Raw genomic sequence first — 12,338 nt, 5'->3', positions numbered from 1 at the left:
CCATACACATTAAATAAATTTAAAGTTACGCAACAAAATATTACCGGCTATTCTTTTTCTTTTAAAAGGTTAAAAGAACTTTTCTTCTAATGCACCTGTATATCTATTGCATGAGTACCATTATAAAGTGAATATATAATAATGTCTTGTATTGTTGTATTTGCACAATTTTGGTTGTACTGCACTACTTCTGGCTGATTTTTGTTATCTGTTATCTTTTTAGTGTAATCTGTGTTTTCTGTCCTGCACTGCCGAGTATAAAAGGGTAATGGGAGCTTTGTCAAGCTGCTCTTGAGCGGCTTTTACTCCCATGCACCTCAAACATGTGTGTAAACATGCTTGTTTGAAATAAACTCATACTCATAAGTTAGCCGGGACACCCTGTATATATATATATATATATATATATATATATATATATACATGGTTTATTGGAGTTTAACGTCCCGATGCAAATCAGGCTGATATATATATATATATATATATATATATATATATATATATATATATATACATGGTTTATTGGAGTTTAACGTCCCGAAGCAACTCAGGCTGATTGATAGTTTTCGTTACGATGTTCTTTTGCTCAAAACAACATCGTAACGAATACTATCAATGAACTAACAGATGAAGGTGAATTACCACCGCGATTAGGTAAGGCGCTTACGCCAAGAAATGCCTCCGCGGGGCGCTTCTACATGCTCCCGAAAACACACAAACAGAATCATCCAGGGAGACCGATTGTTTCTGGTATTGGCACAATAACAGAACCGATCTCAGAGTATATCGATTCTCTCATCAAACATATACCTCCGTCACCCAACTTCGCGCACTTTAGGCGCGAAGCTCCCAGACACCCTTAGAGCGTGTGGGGGTAGCGGTCTCGGACTCAAATGAGATGACCTCGACTCAGCGTGGAAAGCACAGCGGAGACCAGCTACCAAGTGACAAGAGGTTTTTGGTCGTTTGGTGCCCAGCTTTCGCCGGTTGCAAGCCAGAGAATGGGTCGGAGCCAAACAAAACAATGTTTATACAGCAAGGAGACGATACAGAGGATTTCACCATCACTAGTACAAACACATACAAAGTGATTAACAAAACAATGCAACTCGTGCAAAGTTAAACTCGGGGAGAATACAATAAAAAGGCAATATTGCACCTAAAGTGCACTAACACAAGAGAGAGGCGAACAAACAAAACACAATTTTTTCACCGGGCACTGCGGCAGTGCGACGACCAGAGGTCCGCGACGATGCCGTCCCGCAGACTGACTGGCGCACGTTGCCTCGTTGGTCCGTTGCTGGCCGAGTGGTGTTTCCCCGGAGTCGAACGGGCGCGCTTCTCCGAAGCTTAAACGGCGGTCCGGACTAAACTGACAGCAGTCAACGCCCTTCTTATATAGGCTTCGTCCGCGTCTGTTTGTTCTACGCGCCAGAGTAGGCGCGCACATACACGCAGTATCGGCCGTGCTGTGTCCTTTTCCTCTTCACTCCGGCCGCGCGTCCTCATTGGTCAGAGGCCGGGGGTCTCTTCTCGAAGATTCGAGCGTGTTCTGGCGTAGCGCCGTCGCCGACGTCCAAGTGCAGAGGAGGGGGACATGTTTTAGCGCACACAAGGCCACGCCCTTTTCCCCGGTTATCATGAATAAACAGCGCGAACGAAGACGAGCACAAAAGACAAGAAAACGAGAAAACGGACGACACAGCGCTGACTAACAACTGAGGGTTTATTGCTGATCATACAAGTATAAATACATAGATGTCGGCAGAGAGGGAAAGGTATACTTTCCCTCTCTGTCCTCATTTCCCCCCCCTGACCTCAGTTGTTAGTCAGCTCTGTGTCGTCCGTTTTCTCGTTTTCTTGTCTTTTGTGCTCGTCTTCGTTCGCGCTGTTTATTCAAGATGCTTAACCAACTAGCCCGCCAAAACGTCTTAACCCCGGTTATCAATAGAAGCGACTCGGACGTTCGAGAGAAATATTCGGCATGGATGACTCATTCCTTCCTGGGCGCGCCGGGTCGGTGAGCGATGGTGGAGGAGGCAGCAACGCTCAGCTGGCTAGTCTTACGACCGCGCCGGCGAGACGCGTCCGTGCGGCGCTGATTTTGTTTGTTTGTTTCAAAAATGCGCCGAATTTTGTGACAACCTCCGAAACATCTATCTTACATACGCGACACTAATCACTTCCTGAAAGAATTATCCAATGTCAGCTTCCCTCAAGGCGCTTTCCTAGTTACCCTAGACGTGGTATCACTTTACACTAACATCCCGCATGACGACAGAATTCCAGGCAATGATCGGATCATATAAAGAATACAAAATTCTAGACACCCCTAGTCCAAGTGCCGTCGAGACACTTGCAAATTTCGTCCTTAAACTTAACACATTTGAATTCAACAACTCATATTATCTTCAAATTAGCGGTACAGCTACGGGGAAAAAAATGGCTCCAAATTACGCCAATATATTTATGAACAAAACTGATTCAGACTTTCTCTCCTCATATCCGACAAAACCAGCTTTTTACAAACTCTTTCTGGAGGACATATTCATAGTTTGGACAGAAACCGAGGACGAACTCATCCAGTTTATCTCCTCATTCAACAAAATCCATCCCAATATCTCTTTCACACACACCTACTCAACCAATGGAATTTACTTCCTGGATGTTCTGGCTCGAGTAGAAGGAAGTACATTAATCACTAGTGTCTATAAAAAACCTACAGACCGACAACAATACCTTCTTTTCAACAGCTACCACCCACGCCACTGCAAAACTTCAATCCCATACTCACAGGCCATCAGATTCAAACGAATTTGCGCACAATCGAAAGATTTTCACGAAAATGCTAATCGCATGCGGGACAATCTAAACAAAACAACATTACCCGTCCTCTATAATCAATGATGCCATCAAAAAGGCGGAAGCAACTAATATTAATCCCGTCATGAAGGAATCTCAGCCAACATCACAGCGCTGTAATCTCATACTAACCTTCACAAGTAACCTCCCGACCATTTATTTATTTATTTATACAAAATACCTACAGCGCCCCCACTGGGGCATTGTTGTGGGGGGGGGGGAAACATCAAAGAAACAACAGATAAACTACAGTATTTGAGTCAAATGATGGAATATACTGAGAAAACATATGGACTATAGAAGTAAAGGCAAAAATGAAAAGAACGTTGCAGAAACAAAAACACGCCCGCGACAAACGCGGAGAAAACGACATTTAAAATACAGCACTCTTTTAGCAAACACAAAAATAGACATAACAAAGAACGTTCTAGAAACAAAAAGACGCCCGTGAAAGACGCGGACAAAATGAAATTCAAAATACAGCACTGTTTTAGCAAATAACACAAAACTAGAACACAATGTACCAGGATAGGAGCTATTACTACACTGATACTAACAGTCATGTTAACTTAATACTGTCATAATAACAGGTGGCTTTGCAGAGCAATGTAAAAAGACGTGGGAGGGGAAGCAGCAATTTGTGCAGGCAGACTGTTCCAGTCATGTATTGTTCGTGGGAAAAAACTATATTTGAATGTGTTAATTCGGGAATTGTACTCGCGGACATTAAAAAAATCCTAAAAAAACATTTATTACCATAAAACAGAGTGACATGCTTTAAACAATTTTCACGACGGTCCCCCAGGTAACATATAGAAGACCAAAAACCTACAAAACCATGTTGTCCATTCGACAGTCAATAAACCGAGAGCTGTAGGTTGCACACCATGCGGAAAAAGCCGATGCCAAGTCTGCAAACACATGGAAACGACGGCGCTGGCTACAAGCACCCATTCAGATTTCAAGCATTCTATCCGGAAAGACCTAAAATGCGATTCCAGCAACGTGGTTTAGCTGCTCGAGTGTGGCGACTGTCGAATGCAATACATAGGCCAAACAGACAGTTCCTTCCGATTCAGATTTAATAACCACCGCTCACGTACTCAATCCCTCCCCAATCTTTAAAGTTTCTTTTCTTTCCTTTTTTACTTTTTTTTCCCTTTCTTCTGAGGTTCTTTCCCTTCTCTTTTCGCTTTCTTGTTTTCTTTTTTTCTCTTCCCTGCTCTCTCTGTTGGGTGGTCAGATATCTTCTACGAAAGTTGCTGCACGGCCACGCACCCTGGCGAACATCTCGGAGCTGGACACGCCTGTCAATAAGCAAGCCTGTGGTGCTTAACAAAGCAGAGGCCGCATCTGGACGTCGTGTTTTCTTACTGAGTACCTGTTCATCGCACTCTCTATTTTTTTTTTCGTGTGGGTCGCACTCCCTCTAATTTCTTTTTTTATGTGTATTTTTCATCTATGTGCTATGTGAAGTGAAGTGAAGTTTATTTTGACATCGATTTGTCAGAGGTGACGGGACAAAAGGCAATTCATTTTTGCCTGACGTGGCCCCGTCACCCGTTACATTGCTCAGGGGGGTGGCAAATTACACAGTAAAGTACACAAAGGAAAAACAAGAAAAGTAACAACATCGCATACGTACTACATGAATTATATGTAAAGATCAATGAGTTACACTAATTAACACAGATGCAATGAAAAATGAAGGAAACAACAACGCATAACTAAAATGTCTCTAGGACAAAAAAAAAAAAATTGAAATAGCAAACAATGAGATACACAGAATTAACATACAGGCAAGGGGATAAATAGCACGCAAACCAAAAACAATGAAAACCGCATCGCATGCCTCCTACGTCTTTTGGACAACAAAACCAAAAATAGCGAACCTGGACATACACTCAGCGAGTAAAAAAAACACACAAAAAAAAACTAGAAACTGGACACTTTATGGAGGAGACAGAGACAGAAGGTACATTTTAACATTGTTCTTGAAGATACGGGGGGAACGAGGCTGCTGCAGAAGTTCCATAATACGTGGGTGTTTATTAAGTAAATCAGGAATTAAGTAATCAATGTGCTGCATACCATAATTCGTTCTCATCAGAGGCATTTGAAAATGACTATACCTGAAATCATAAGGTTTATTGTTAGGGAAGTATAAAGCATAAAAGGAAACTGGGTCACGGGTGACTTCATGATAAATATGATATGCAAGCTTTAGCTGAAACAGTCCATTTATCTTGAGTAAATTATGTTTTAAGAATAATGGGTATGTATGTTCTAGCGGACCTACATCTTCTATGCAACGCAGAGCTCGTTTTTGCAATATCTCAAGCCTGTGCAAGTTTGTCTTGGTAGTGGTGCCCCAGATTAACAGACAGTAATGTAAATGAGACTGTACTAAAGCAAAATACAACTGACGTTTAATAGAGCTGGGAACCAAATATCTCACTTTATACAAAATGCCTGGAGATCTAGAGATGTTTGAGTGAACCTTATTTATATGAGAAGTCCAGCTTAAGTTTTCCTCGAATAAGACACCTAAGAACTTATAAATGAAAACGCGTTCAAGGGCTGAGTCTTGGTACTTGACCTGGATATTAAAATCTTCAGGTTTACTTCGCGGCTTAAACATTACGTACTTTGTTTTCCGAACGTTCAATTGCATTTGGTTTATCCGGAGCCAGCATGAAAGCTCATGTAGCCAGGTGTTCGCAAAGGTTTCTAGTGTAGATACCTGTTTTCCTGAAAAAAAAAACACTGGTGTCATCGGCATAAAGTATAATATCGGATGTATTTGGTATGAGGACAATATCATTAATATAAATTATAAACAGCAAGGGTCCCAGGATTGAACCTTGTGGAACACCATATGCAATCGGTTCTAGAATAGAAGAATGTCCATTAAGGCTTGTAAATTGGTATCTGTCCGTCAGGTAGCTGCGAATCAGATTGAGAGCAACGCCACGGATTGCAAAAAAAGGAAGTTTATAAAATAATATTTGATGTTTAATAGAATCAAACGCTTTTCTGAAATCAAGGAACAGACCTAGCGTGAATCGGTTATTTTCAAAATTATTGATAACCTTGTTTTTAATATTCAAAAGGGCTATTTCAGTTGAGCTATTTGGACGGAAACCATATTGCTGCCTCACAAGAAGCTCTCTTTCAATACAGAACTTACTTAGGCGTGATTTTATCACTTTCTCAAGCACTTTAGAAAATAATGGCAGTACTGAAATAGGTCTGTACTTGTTAATATCATCATGCGCACCACCTTTATGCAAAACCACCACCTTTGCAATTTTCATGCTGTTTGGAAAGATTCATGTAGCTAACGAGCTATTGCATATATGCTGCAGAGGACGAGATATGAGGTCAACAACAGATGCTATAGGCAGAGCCTTGATATCATCGTTCCCTGGGGCAGCATTTTTGCTTAAAGAGCTGTTGTGTCCCCTTGTTGCTTTTGTGTGTGTGCGCCCCCTCCTAACGACCACTCGCATTCCCCTCCTAACGACAGTTCGCATCCTCCTCCTAACGACCACTCAATCCTCCTCCTAACGACACTTGCCCCTCGTCGCACGCTGTCGCCGGATGCCCCCCCACGGTGCGCCCCCGCACCCTCCTCCTGTTCTGGGAAGCCACTCCCTGCCGTGGACGCTTCTCCACTCCCTCCTTTCTTCGGGCGGCCAGTTCGGCTCCTGCCTCGGTCGACGCTGGTCGCACCCTCTTCAGCTTTAAATAAACGAAGTCTTAAAGTACCGTGTGCGTCTTTCGCTGCATTAAACACAGCGACCGGACACGACAGTGGCGACGAGAAAGTGGATTCGACCCGCGCTACGCAACGCTATTGACAAGCCATGGCTACGCGAGGGTTTCCCAATCAGATACCAGAGTTCAACGGCTCATCGTGGTCATCGTGGGTTGGACGCCTTCAGTTCTACTTTGAAGCTAACAACATCACAGACCCAGCCTTGAAGAGGGCCAACCTGCTGACGCTGTGCGGGGAGCAGACCTACGATACTGTCTGCGCCCTTATTCAGCCAAGCACACCAGCGGCAGTGTCTTACGACGACATCGTAAAAGCGCTGCAAAAGCACTACGACCCAAGGCCATCCGAGGTCTACAGCCGGGCTCGCTTCCAACGACGAGATCAACTGGGAGGAGAAACTGTGAGCGCCTACGTAGCCGCGCTCAAGAAGCTCGCTGCCGACTGCAATTTTGGAACGCTGTCGACAACAGCTACCGGGCAGGAGGGAGACGCAGCTTCTTCTGCTAACACCACCATGCTTCCCTTGGACGTGATGTTACGCGACAGATTTGTGTGCGGACTGAGTGACGAGTCACTGCAGCAGCGCCTGTTCGCTGAGAAGGACCTCACATTCAGCAAAGCTTACGACATCGCCGTTCGAGCGGAGAGCGCCGGTCACCAGCAGAGAGGGATTCGCCGGAACACCGAGCCGGTACACCAGACAAGCAACCAGGTGCGCAAGCCTTCTGTTGTTGTAAAATCGGTCAAAAAGGCACAACGCTGCTGGCGGTGTGACGACCAACGCAACCCCCAGGGATGTCGATTCCAGTCAGCCACGTGTAATTTTTGCCACAAGCGAGGGCATATCGAAAGAGCATGCATTACGAAACGGAGACTTGCCAAGATAAAGTCACCTTCCCAGCCTAATCACAGCGTCAACGCCTCAGAGAATACGCCGCTATCTGATCTCCATGGAACAACATCAGCAACACCATCTGTGTTGTACGACCTGAACACCATGAATCTCGGCACGCGACCGAAGATTTTTACAGAAGTAAGCGTACATCACCAGCTGATTAAGTTCGAGGTGGACTCCGGCGCAGCCTGTACTCTGATCAGTGAGGACACGTTCCGAACTTCATGGCCATCTGACGCACCCGCCCTGCAACAAGACGACACGCACCTGCGAACGTGGTCAGGACAGAATCTGCCACTATTGGGCTCTGCCAACGTGCAGGTTAACTACAACGGCCAGACCCATACGCTACCTCTGCTTGTTGTGAAGGGCACAGGATCAAGCCTTCTAGGGAGAAACTGGTTTTCTCCACTAGGCGTGATGATATGCGGCATACACCAGACGCCGAGCCAGAACATGGTTGAGCAACTGCAAGAGAAATACGAAAGAGTATTCTCGGAAGAGATTCCAGGAAACGAAGGGCCCCCGGTCACACTGGAGTTGTTGGACAACGCGCAACCCAAATTTCTGAAGGCCAGGCCGGTGCCGTTTGCTCTCCGAGATTCAGTTGAAAAAGAGTTGGACAAACTGGAGCAGCAAGGTGTCATCGAGCCGACGCAGCATTCAGAATGGGCCACACCACTTGTCGTAGTTCGCAAGAAGAACGGAACCATACGCCTCTGCGGAGACTACCGGAGCACCGTCAATCTTGCGACTAAAGCGTCCTCTTACCCGCTACCGACACCTGAAGAAGTATTCAGTGTACTACGTGGCGCAAGAGTCTTCAGCACATTGGACCTCACCCAGGCGTATCAGCAGCTGAAGGTGAGCGAGTCAACTGCTGAATTATTGGCAATTAACACACTGAAAGGCTTGTACAAAGTCAAGCGACTGCCTTTTGGCGTAGCTGCAGCCCCGGCCATATTTCAAAAATTCATGGAGACAGTGCTTCAGGGCATCCCAGGAGTTTGTGTCTACCTTGACGATGTCATCATCAGTGGCACTTCCACTGAAGAGCATGCAGTGCGCCTAGAGCTCGTCCTCGAAAGGCTAGCAAACGCTAATTTGTGCATAAGCAAATCGAAGTGCTGTTTTGCGGTGCCAGAGGTGCAATTTCTGGGACACCGAATTGATGCGGAAGGCATTCACCCTACCGAGGACAAAGTGCGAGCGATCACAGAAGCACGAGCTCCAACAAACAAGCAGGAGCTACAGGCTTTTCTCGGACTCTTGACGTTCTACGACCGGTTCTTGGAACAAAGAGCTACCGTGGCCAACGACTTATACCAACTCCTTCGGAAAGATGTGACATGGACATGGTCGCCACGCCATCAGCAGTCATTCGATGCCCTGAAAGACCTGATTCGAAGATGTACAGTCCTCCGCCACTACGACGAAAGGAAGCCTCTGCTTTTGGCTTGCGACGCATCACCGTACGGAGTCGGCGCGGTTCTATCGCAAACTGACGAGCAAGGAAGGGAAGCTCCCATCGCCTTCGCCTCACGTACGTTGTCGCAAGCAGAACGCAACTACGCGCAACTTGACAAAGAAGGGCTAGCCATCGTCTACGCGGCGACACATTTTCACCAGTACATTGCCGGCCGGAAGGTGACCTTTATAACCGATCACCGACCGCTATTGGGCATTCTGGGACCACAAAGGCCTATGCCACCAACTTTGTCTCCGCGAATGACACGTTGGTGCATCAAACTCTCAGCGTACGACTACGCTCTGGTCTACCGCAATGGGAGTAAACATCAAAACGCCGATGCGCTAAGCCGTCTGCCACTAGACGCAACTGTTGACGAACCATTTCCACCAGGAGACGTTCTGATGTTCGAAGCACTGCCAGAACCTCCGCTTACAGCAGGCACAGTTGCAGCATCTACGCAGAAGTGCGCAGCTCTCCGGCTAGTTTACACAGCTGTTCAACAAGGCAACGTGCATAAACTCAAAGGGGACAACTTCGACGCTTACCGCAGGCGAGCTACAGAGTTGAGCACCCATCGCGGCTGCATCATATTTGGGTCCCGAGTTGTGATGCCGAGAGAACTACGCGCACAAGCTATGTCTCTCATCCACGCCGGACATCGGGGCATCGTTGCAATGAAAAAGTGTGCCAGAAGCTACATGTGGTGGCCTGGCATTGACAACGACATCGAAACAGTGGTGCGAGAATGCAAGCCTTGCCAGAGCAGCCGGAGCGCCCCGCCGAAAGCTCCTGTCCCAGAATGGGAAAAGCCAGACACACCATGGCACACACTGCACATTGATTTTGCAGGACCAATTGAGGGCTGCACTTTCCTTGTGGTCGTAGATGCCTACACAAAGTGGCTTGAGATAAGGCAAATGGGACAGACGACTTCGGCAGCAGTCATTGACAACCTCCGATCACTATTTGCAACGTTCGGCCTGCCGCGCAAGGTAGTGTCGGACAACGGAACACCGTTTGTGTCTGCGGAGATCCTCAAGTTTTATCGCGACAACGGGATCTCATCAGTTACATCGGCCCCCTACCACCCAGCGACAAACGGACAAGCCGAGCGCTACGTAGCCGAGCTAAAACGCGCCCTTGAAAGAGATCAGACAGGCTTGCTGCAGCGCCGCCTTGCGCGCTTTCTCTTCAAGCAGCACACGACGGTTCAGAGCACAACAGGCGAGACCCCCTCGAAAATGATGTTCGAGCGTGAAATGCGAACCCAGCTCACAGCCATCCTCCCCGAGCCAAAGGCAGAGACGTTCCGGGAAGAAAAAGCAATTCCGCGCTGCGGCACGCTTAATGAGGGGCAGCGCGTCCTCGCCCGACAGTTTCTGAAAAAGCCACGCTGGGAGGAAGCTACAATTGTCAGACGCATAGGCCTGCGCTCTTGGCTCGTCAACATACATGGCACAGTAGCACGCCGACATCTCAACCAGCTGCGTAGATTTACGACGCCGTCTGAGAGCTGTCCGCCAGCGGAGAGAACACGTGCACCATCTTCCCACATAGCCTGGCACCTTTTCCCGGAGGAAGAGACTTCGCCCAGGACAGACCTAGGAGACACAGCGAACAACAGCCAGCCTACAAGTGTTTCTCCCCCGAGCGCACAAAGCCAGCGCGCCTCCACGCGTGAGCGCCGACCCCCTGCACGATACCAGGCAACTTTCTAAGGGGGAAGGAAGTGTTGTGTCCCCTTGTTGCTTTTGTGTGTGTGCGCCCCCTCCTAACGACCACTCGCATTCCCCTCCTAACGACAGTTCGCACCCTCCTCCTGTTCTGGGAAGCCACTCCCTGCCGTGGACGCTTCTCCACTCCCTCCTTTCTTCGGGCGGCCAGTTCGGCTCCTGCCTCGGTCGACGCTGGTCGCACCCTCATCGGCTTTAAATAAACGAAGTCTTAAAGTACCGTGTGCGTCTTTCGCTGCATTCAACACAGCGACCGGACACGACAAGAGCTAAGACAGTAAATAATTCCAAGCTCACTGCATGGAGTCAGGAACAATGAATCAACCACACTAGGAGATATGTATTTGTCAAGTCCATCAATATCTACCACCTGTTGTGTCGTAGCCCCGGAGTTTACAAAATGAGTGTTAAATTTATTGGCCAAACAAGTGTCCTTATACTCAACACCATCAATTTTAAGAACGTTAGGTATCTTGTTGCTAGTTTTTCCAATAATGTCTTTGAGGCAGTCCCATACCTTTTTAGTATTACTGGAGATGGCTTCAAACTTTTGCTTGTAGTATTGTAACCGGGCCTTCTTAAGATCTGAACAGAGCTTGTTCCTGGTTCGTTTATATTCAGCTAAGAGATCAAGGTTCTTTGACCGAACAAACTTGTCGTACAGTTTATCGCGTGCCTTTATTCTTTTATATAACTGTTTGGTTACCCAGGGTTTTCTGGATTTCTTGCAAACTTTGACCGGCTGCAAAGGAAATGCTCTGTTATAACTTTCCTTTACCTTATGTAGGAAAATATCATAGGATAAACTCGGGTTTTCCTCCGAGTAAACGTCATCCCAGTTTGTCGCTTCTAACCCAGTACGGAACGTAGCTAGCGCCTCAGCATTATAATTACGATGAAAAATTGGAGCAAACCGTTTACGACCTCCCCTTCTTTTTGCCCATGGAAAAAAACAAAATATGGGTAGATGATCGCTAAGTCGCAGTGTTAAAATTCCTGAAATAGTTTCCTCGTTACTATGGCTAGTTATGCACAGGTCAAGCAGTGTTTCTGTGTTAGGTGTTATCCTGGTTGGTGCATTTATAACATTACAACAGCCAAACGACTCGAAGGTATCCCGGAAACGTAGGCAAAGAGGGCTTTCAGATGACAGATCAATGTTGAAATCACCAACGCAAACAATAGGTACATTGAGAAGTAAGACATGTTCGAAAATACTAGAAACAAAATTCAGGAAGTCATTGATATCACCCGAAGGTGGACGATAAACTGAAGCAATTAGGGTCCCATGAACTATTACGGTGACAGACTCATAGTGGTCGCATACAACAAAAAACTTCATGCAAATGTTTATCTTTAATGTAGAGTGAAGTTCCACCCCCTTTTCGAGTTCTTCTGTACACGCCTACTTCTTTATAGCCTGGGACCCCGACAACCTCAGTTTCGTCTAAAAACCACGTTTCAGTGAAGGCCAAAATATCAAACTCGTGGTTCAGAGAACTCAAAGATAACTCAGTATCGTTCCATTTGTTTTTTAAGCTTCTGATGTTAACATGAAACAATGACATCTTTCCACTTTCAGTCTGTGCAATGCGT

The sequence above is a fragment of the Amblyomma mixtum genome, chromosome 1 (genome assembly GCF_055824585.1).
Source record: "Amblyomma mixtum isolate Tamu chromosome 1, ASM5582458v1, whole genome shotgun sequence".
Lineage (NCBI taxonomy): Eukaryota > Metazoa > Arthropoda > Arachnida > Ixodida > Ixodidae > Amblyomma > Amblyomma mixtum.
This window is presented reverse-complemented; position numbering follows the sequence as displayed.